At 38.0% G+C, this 7,268-nt stretch overlaps 1 protein-coding gene across 19 annotated transcripts in view; it reads left to right on the top strand.

The window, feature by feature from the left end:
• Positions 1 to 7,268, top strand: part of LOC106876775 (serine/threonine-protein phosphatase 6 regulatory ankyrin repeat subunit C) — a 106,459-nt gene that overhangs the window by 62,703 nt on the left and 36,488 nt on the right. For 10 of the 19 annotated variants that reach the window (XM_052972096.1, XM_014925469.2, XM_014925481.2 and 7 more), the window contains one exon: positions 5,761 to 5,888. The exons of the other annotated variants lie outside the window; for them this stretch is intronic. The gene's annotated coding sequence lies outside the window, so the exon portion shown is untranslated. The remainder of the gene's footprint in view (positions 1 to 5,760; positions 5,889 to 7,268) is intronic. 19 annotated transcript variants of the gene reach the window in all.

The following is a 7,268-nucleotide window of genomic DNA, read 5'->3' as shown; positions in this document are numbered from 1 at the left end:
TCAGTTCTTCTTAGCTGTTCTGTTCTGCTATTGTTTCTTGTCAGTTCTTCTTATCTGCTCTGTTCTGCTATTGTTTCTTGTCAGTTCTTCTTAGCTGTTCTGTTCTGCTATTGTTTCTTGTCAGTTTTTCTTATCTGTTCTGTTCTGCTATTGTTTCTTGTCAGTTTTTCTTATCTGTTCTGTTCTGCTATTGTTTCTTGTCAGTTCTTCTTATCTGTTCTGTTCTGCTATTGTTTCTTGTCAGTTCTTCTTATCTGTTCTGTTCTGCTATTGTTTCTTGTCAGTTCTTCTTAGCTGTTCTGTTCCTGCTAATTATTTTAACCCTCTCTGAGTTCAGTTTTCCCTCAAATATGTTGTGGATTACAGATCTATTATTGGTTAGTAAATATGTTAATTAAAAAAAAAAATTGCTTTTTCATGTCATCCGTTTATTTTAAGTTTTTATTTATTTTTTTATTTTATTGTTTTTCTCTGAATTGAAGTTCTTTGATCGCATAAAAGTAAATAGTATGAATTCAACTTTAGCTTTCATTATACAATCAGATGAAAACTGTTACACTGAAGGCAGTTATAAAAATCTAATTACTGTTTATATCCTTGTGATTTATAACACATGCATCTCTTTGATAGCTTTGCCCATATTAAACGGACAGGAATTCTATTGTTGTTGATGTTTCTTTGTGGTTTTTAGAAACATAGCATGTTAAGTTGTAATGAATGAAAAGATTGAGAGCAGCAGTTAGATAATGGATTGGCATCGGAGAAGAATTAATGGAGCAGTAGTTCTTCCCCTCACAGTTCTAGTTATGGTAATGCCAGTCAAATAAAGAACAAACCAAAGATCACAGAGATATGTCTGTAAATGTTTGTAACCATTTACTTTCATAATCTGATATTGTACCTGCAATTTACTGCCAATATTTTCCACTGAAGTCAACCCAACAACAATTGATATGGCGTATTTTCCCAGAATTGTCATTTTTACTACGTAGCACGCTTGCTAGTCAAAATCAATGGATTCCTTAGTTGCTAGGAAGCAATCAGCACTTTCGGTCTCTTGCTAATATTTCAACGAGAGATTTTCCACCAGAAACGTTTGAAAGCAGTCGAAAGAGATGAAAATCTGATGGCGTCAAGTCTGGAGAGTATGGAGGATGAGGCAGTTCTTCCCATTTGAGTTTTTGAATCGTGGTTTCAGTCTCATTGGCGAAGTGAGGATGGGCATTATCATGTTGCAGAAGAATGCCATTTCGCCTATTCCATCTTTTTTGCTGAATTGCTTCATTAAGTCGGTGCAGTTATTGAATGTAGAGCTCCACATTGAGTGTTTGGTTGCACTCAAGCAGTTTGTGATGAATCATTCCTTCCCAGTCCCGCTATACATACAATATGGTCTTTTGAGGATGAAGGTCTTGTTTTGATCACAGAGTTGCCTGTTTGTCAGGGCTGACCCATTCTTTTTGCTGCTTCATGTTAATGAGAAAGCACCATTTTTCATTGCCAGTAACAATGCGGTAAAGAAAACGTTGTTTGTAACCATGTGTTGAGTGATGTCGAGCGAGCAATCTGGTGGTGATTGTGGGGTGTAGATTTTTCTTGTTTTCACTCAAAGTGTGTGGCATCCAAGAGCCAAGTTTCTTAACCTTGCCCGTTGAGGGAAAGGTGGTTCAACATAGTTTTTTATCACAATTCCTCTGCTCCACCAATTCTCTGGTTGTTTGATGTGGATTTTCGTGAAGAAGTTGATTCAATTGCTCTTCATCGAACTCAATTGGTCAACCAGTGTGTGATCCATCTTTGAGGTTAAAATTCCCATTTTTGAAATATGAAAAACCAATGGCAGGTGGTACATTGAGGCATTGCTCCTTCTCCATACACAGCACAAACCTCATGAGCAGCTTTGGCAGGCTTAATACCTCGATTAAATGCAAAAAGCAAACGGTGGCAAAAATGCTCAGTTTTGTCTACTTGACATTCCATTTTAATGATCTGAAAATACACAAAAATCAATTAAATTATAAAATCAAAACACATTGTCTTGTAGAGCAAAAAATTTTCTTTTAAATAACATAGAACATTTTGCCAATGCATTTTATTCCTGCATGCATTTTTAAATTCGAAATAAACACTCATGAATTATTCCTCAACCTAATAGATAACTGGTTAGGGATTGTCAAAGGTTTTACTGAGTGTTACTAAGACTCTGGCAGCATAGAATTAAGCAACAAGTTCTACACACTCTTTGGGATCTTCAGTAATCTGACATGTGTCAGGATTGCAAAAAGAGTAGACTGGAGAGTGAGGCCCCTTTTCAATGCACACATTTCCACAACACTTTACTATTCAAGTTGGTTGCTAAGCATTGTAGACATAGAAGCTCTGCCTTTTTGAGTTACCTGCTTGAAATGATTGGATGGTCTGATTTACCTTCTATCATCCTCTGTTCTTCGTAATCTGAATTATTGTTCAGTGTATGTGTGTGTGTGCATGCGTGCATGCAGGTTAGCCCTGTCTAACTGAGAAATGCATCCATGGAAACTTGGACCAGTGAGAGACAGTAATGCTTTCACATCGAACAAAAATAAATAAGAAGAAAGAATATATTATCTACACTTGGTTTTGGTATTTATACATCCAAATTGCACGCAGTAGCTTATTATGCACACACACACACACACACACACACACACACACACACCCACACCCACACACACACACACACACACACACACACACACACACAAATACAGCAGTTATACACAAATATAATCCTATTTTCTCCTAAACCAGACTGGTTTTCTTGTGCTAATGGCTACCATATATAATATCTACTATATTATCTGTATTCAAAAGGTTAAAAATACGAATAAAAAGAAGCAAAACAACAGAATTTGGGTCAGTGTATCTCTAAGTGATGTAATTTTTGATGTTATTACCAGCTGTGGTTGGGAAAAGGTTAATTGAATGGAAATTTTTGCATTACTGGAACAGCTGAAACGGTTTTCAGCATTTGAAACAGGCAAACTGTTATTCATTTTATTTGTTACGTAAACTTAGTTATGGGTTTATATTCAGGTCAAGCAAGGTGTGCAGTCTTTGATTAAAAGCCTGATTGAGCAGACCTATATTCAAAGGTGTTCCAGCTGTGACTATTCCTTCTTTTTACTATGTTCTGTGAAACCGGTGCTACATTATATCTACCAATTTGTTTTCTTTTTCAAGGTGGTAGGATGTAATTTGAAGATTTGGTTTGTATTTCTAGCAGATCTGGTGACCATATAGAAGTTCTCTTTTAATATAGCACAAGCTTGAGAAAAAGCGAACGATACATTTGAGTATGTAATACTTGGAGGGGAGTTGATGGGAGGTCAACTGACCTGCTAGAAATAGCAGCCAAATCATCTGCGACACCCTGTCTTCAAAAACAAAACAAAAAAATCATTGAGAACAATACACAAGATAATGTAATCCTAAATACTTTTAAATACCAATGATATATAAGTTATTATATGTGGCAGACATTAGCTTAAGTGTTTAGGAGAAAATAGAATTATATTTGTGTATAGCCTCTGTACTTGCATAAATATATACATAAATCACCACCAGAAGCAACTGTCCCCACCACCTCCGCCGCATTTGTATATTTGTGTGTGTGAGTAGACAATATGCTGCAATATGCTGTATGCAATGTGCTGTCTATTTGGATATATAAATAGCAAAATAAAGCTAAGATGATTTGTTATTTCTTGTCGTTGGAAGCAAAAGCTTTACTGCTTGTCACTGCTTCAAGATTTCCTGGTTGACATTTTTGAATTAGATAGTGCTAATCAGATTAAGTATAATATATACAGGGTGTGTCAGTTTTTTGGGGTTGTTTGTTTGAATTTTGAAAAAAGATGCATAGCTCATCCAAGAAAATCTGTATTTGAAAACAAATTGGTAGAAATAATCTTAAGAAACCTTTTATGCCACCTATTCAATGAATTCAGGGTTAGCACCAAATGCTGCTTCGTTCAATACGAGGCTGGAAGTGTTCACATGCTCGAATCTGATGATCTTCATCAATGTTGGACATAGTGCTGGTTATGTTGGCCTCAAGAGAGTGTATGGTGTTATGAGGGTATTGGTGGACCCCTCTCTCAACTATGCCCCATATGTAATTGTCCAGTGGATTGAGGTCTGGTGAGCTAAGAGGCTTTGCATCTGGGAAAGTGTGATTATGGAGATTGGCATGCATCCATATTTGGGTTGTCTTAGCTTTATGAGACAGTGCACAGTCTCATTGGAAGATGTATGGTCTTCCATTGTATTCTCTGACTATGCAGGGCCTCACTACTTTCTCCAGCTTCTCTGTGTAGACAACAGTATTGACTTTCAAGCCATGTGAAAATACTGAACAGGTATGACATCTCCTTCGTTGCTGATGACTTTAAAAAGGTCCCCAGGTTGAGTGAGTTTTTTAGGATTCTTGCCCCACTCAGCCCTTTAAAAAGCTTGTTTAACCCAGAAACCTTTTTAAACTTCAGGAAAGAGGTATTCAATCAATGCTCCCATCTAAAATATTTCCTACTTCAGACTTGGAATTCTCCATTTGTTGAATATTCCCACCATAGCTCCCTCGAATATTACCATAGCTGGAGCCAATGTAAGGGGGATAATTCCATCTCGCTAACTCCATCCCATACTATGGGCAATTATTTTTTTATTTACAAAACCAGCTGACTGTTACGTATTTCTTCCTCTAGTTCTAGGGAGGTTATGCTCTTTCAGCCATTTGTCTCTGACAAATCGCCTATACTGCTAAGAACTTTATAGGTGTGAAACCAATGGTCATTGTGAGTGGCCATAACTTTTAACTTCCTAAAAGGCACATTACTGTTCTAATGTTTTAGAGTGTGCTTCTTTTTCAGATATATGAACTACTGACTGTATATATATATATATATATATAACTACACTCTCTGAGTGGTTGGCGTTAGGAAGGGCATCCAGCTGTAGAAACTCTGCCAAATTTAGATTGGAGCCTGGTGTTGCCATCCGGTTTCACCAGTCCTCAGTCATATCGTCCAACCCATGCTAGCATGGAAAGTGGACGTTAAACGATGATGATGATGATGATGATATATATATATATATTTATATAGATACACATACATACACCTATGCAATGGGTTTTTTTTTTTGTTTACCAAGTTCTTTCACAAGGCATTGGTTGGCCCACGGATGTAGCAGAAGACACTTTCCCAAGGTGCTGCAGTGGGATTGAATCGGAAACCATGTCACTGGGAAGCAAGTTTCTTAACCAAAAAATCAACTGGTACATCTGACAAAAATGCTTTACATTTGATTGAGTTATCTCCCTTCGCTTCAGAGTTTGCACAATGAGTTCTTGGATTGTTTTGTACCACGTTCTTACAATTCAGAAGTTCACTTCTCAAATACATAGTACCAGGGTTCCATCCCATTGCATGGCCCCTTCAGCAAGTGTTGGGAGCAAAATTGAGTAGATGGAAAGTGTGTGGATGCAAAGTCCTGCAGGGACATGACATTGCATCTCCATCTTGGAAAGGTTACCTTGGATTCTTTCCATCCTCTATTTGCTGTATATTTGTGCTTCACATAAATGATATAAAACCTGTTGTTGTTGTTGCTGTTGTTCAGCCCCTCTCCTACCCAAGTTTTTCCTAATTTAACAGATCTATGATCATTGCATTTCAAGTGTAACCATTCCATCTGTTTCCTTCTCTTCATATTTTTCAGGAATAGTTAAATCCTGGCTACATTACCCAAAAGCATAAATCAAGAAAAATCCAGCTGTTATTTTTAGCAGGTTCAGCAATCACTTGAAAACTCTTTCATTGGTTTGTGAAACTCACTCTGATAATCCGGTATGATCATCTTTTTATAGATTTCTTCCTTATTTATGAACACAATGTGGAGGCGCAATGGCCCAGTGGTTAGGGCAGCGGACTCGCGGTTATAGGATCGCAGTTTCAATTCCCAGACCAGGCGTTGTGGGTGTTTATTGATCAAAAACATCTAAAGCTCCACGAGGCTCCAGCAGGGGATGGTGGCGAACCCTGCTGTACTCTTTCACCACAACTTTCTCTCACACTTTCTTCCTGTTTCTGTTGTGCCTGTAATTCAAAAGGGCTAGCCTTGTCACACTGTGTCATGCTGAATATCCCCGAGAACTATGTTAAGGGTACACGTGTCTGTGGAGTGCTCAGCCACTTGCACGTTAATTTCATGAGCAGGCTGTTCTGTTGATCGGATCAACTGGAACCCTCGACATCGTAAGCGAGGGAGTGCCAGCAACAATCTTTATATATTTCACACACACACACACACACACACACACACACACACACACACACACACACACGTAATTAAACCACACAAAAAATTAATGATCCAAACCAAATGTTTTTCAGAGAATCACTTTGGCATTTTCATTTTGTGTCTGTTGGTATTTCCTTATCTTTCTGTGAATAAAATTCCGATCTCATTCAGAGAGAATTCCAATTAATTCTAGATAATGCTTATTGAAACACAGCCAGAATTTTGTGTCTCCAGGTCAGTTTTGTCATTAGAATAACTCTTTGTTTTGACCCTCACCCACACACCCACCCTTATTTAAGACACCACCCCACCCTCATTCAACTCCTTAAAGAATATTCCTCCTCTTTGTTCTGTTATTGAAAGTATTTCCTGCTGTTTCAGCGATCTCAAAACATTTTCTTGATTTATGCCATTCATTTTCTTTAAGAGTTTTTACTTCAACCAGGCAAGACATAAGCTTTCACACAAACGTTTCTGTCAGGTGTTTCTTGTTAGTGTTTATCCCTAGGCTTGACCTGGTAGAACAACAAACCTATCATTAACTCTTCTACAGCAGAAATCAAATATATCCACTCCAGAAATTTCATTACCCTTGGAATTTCAACCATGTTTCGTGGTCAGCTACCACAACAGCTCCTTTATAGGATCCAGTTAGCTCAAGACATCATCAGGAGGAACCACGTCCGGTTTCGGCCCCTACTCCTCTACCGTTTTGATGTGGTGCCCCCCCCCTTTCGGAGGTGTCTTCAGCTCTGGTGTTGGGTGCATGTCTTCTTTCTTCTATTCCCTGGCCTCTTCGATGCAGCATCAACGAGTGTCAGCGTCCGATTGTTTTCTATACCAGTCTATCTTTCGTTGAGGAATGCCATTTTTTAAAATTATTTTTTGTTGAGATATGTCAAACTTATCGAGGCAATGTGACTTGC

The sequence above is a fragment of the Octopus bimaculoides genome, chromosome 12 (genome assembly GCF_001194135.2).
Source record: "Octopus bimaculoides isolate UCB-OBI-ISO-001 chromosome 12, ASM119413v2, whole genome shotgun sequence".
NCBI lineage: Eukaryota > Metazoa > Mollusca > Cephalopoda > Octopoda > Octopodidae > Octopus > Octopus bimaculoides.
This window is presented reverse-complemented; position numbering and strand designations above follow the sequence as displayed.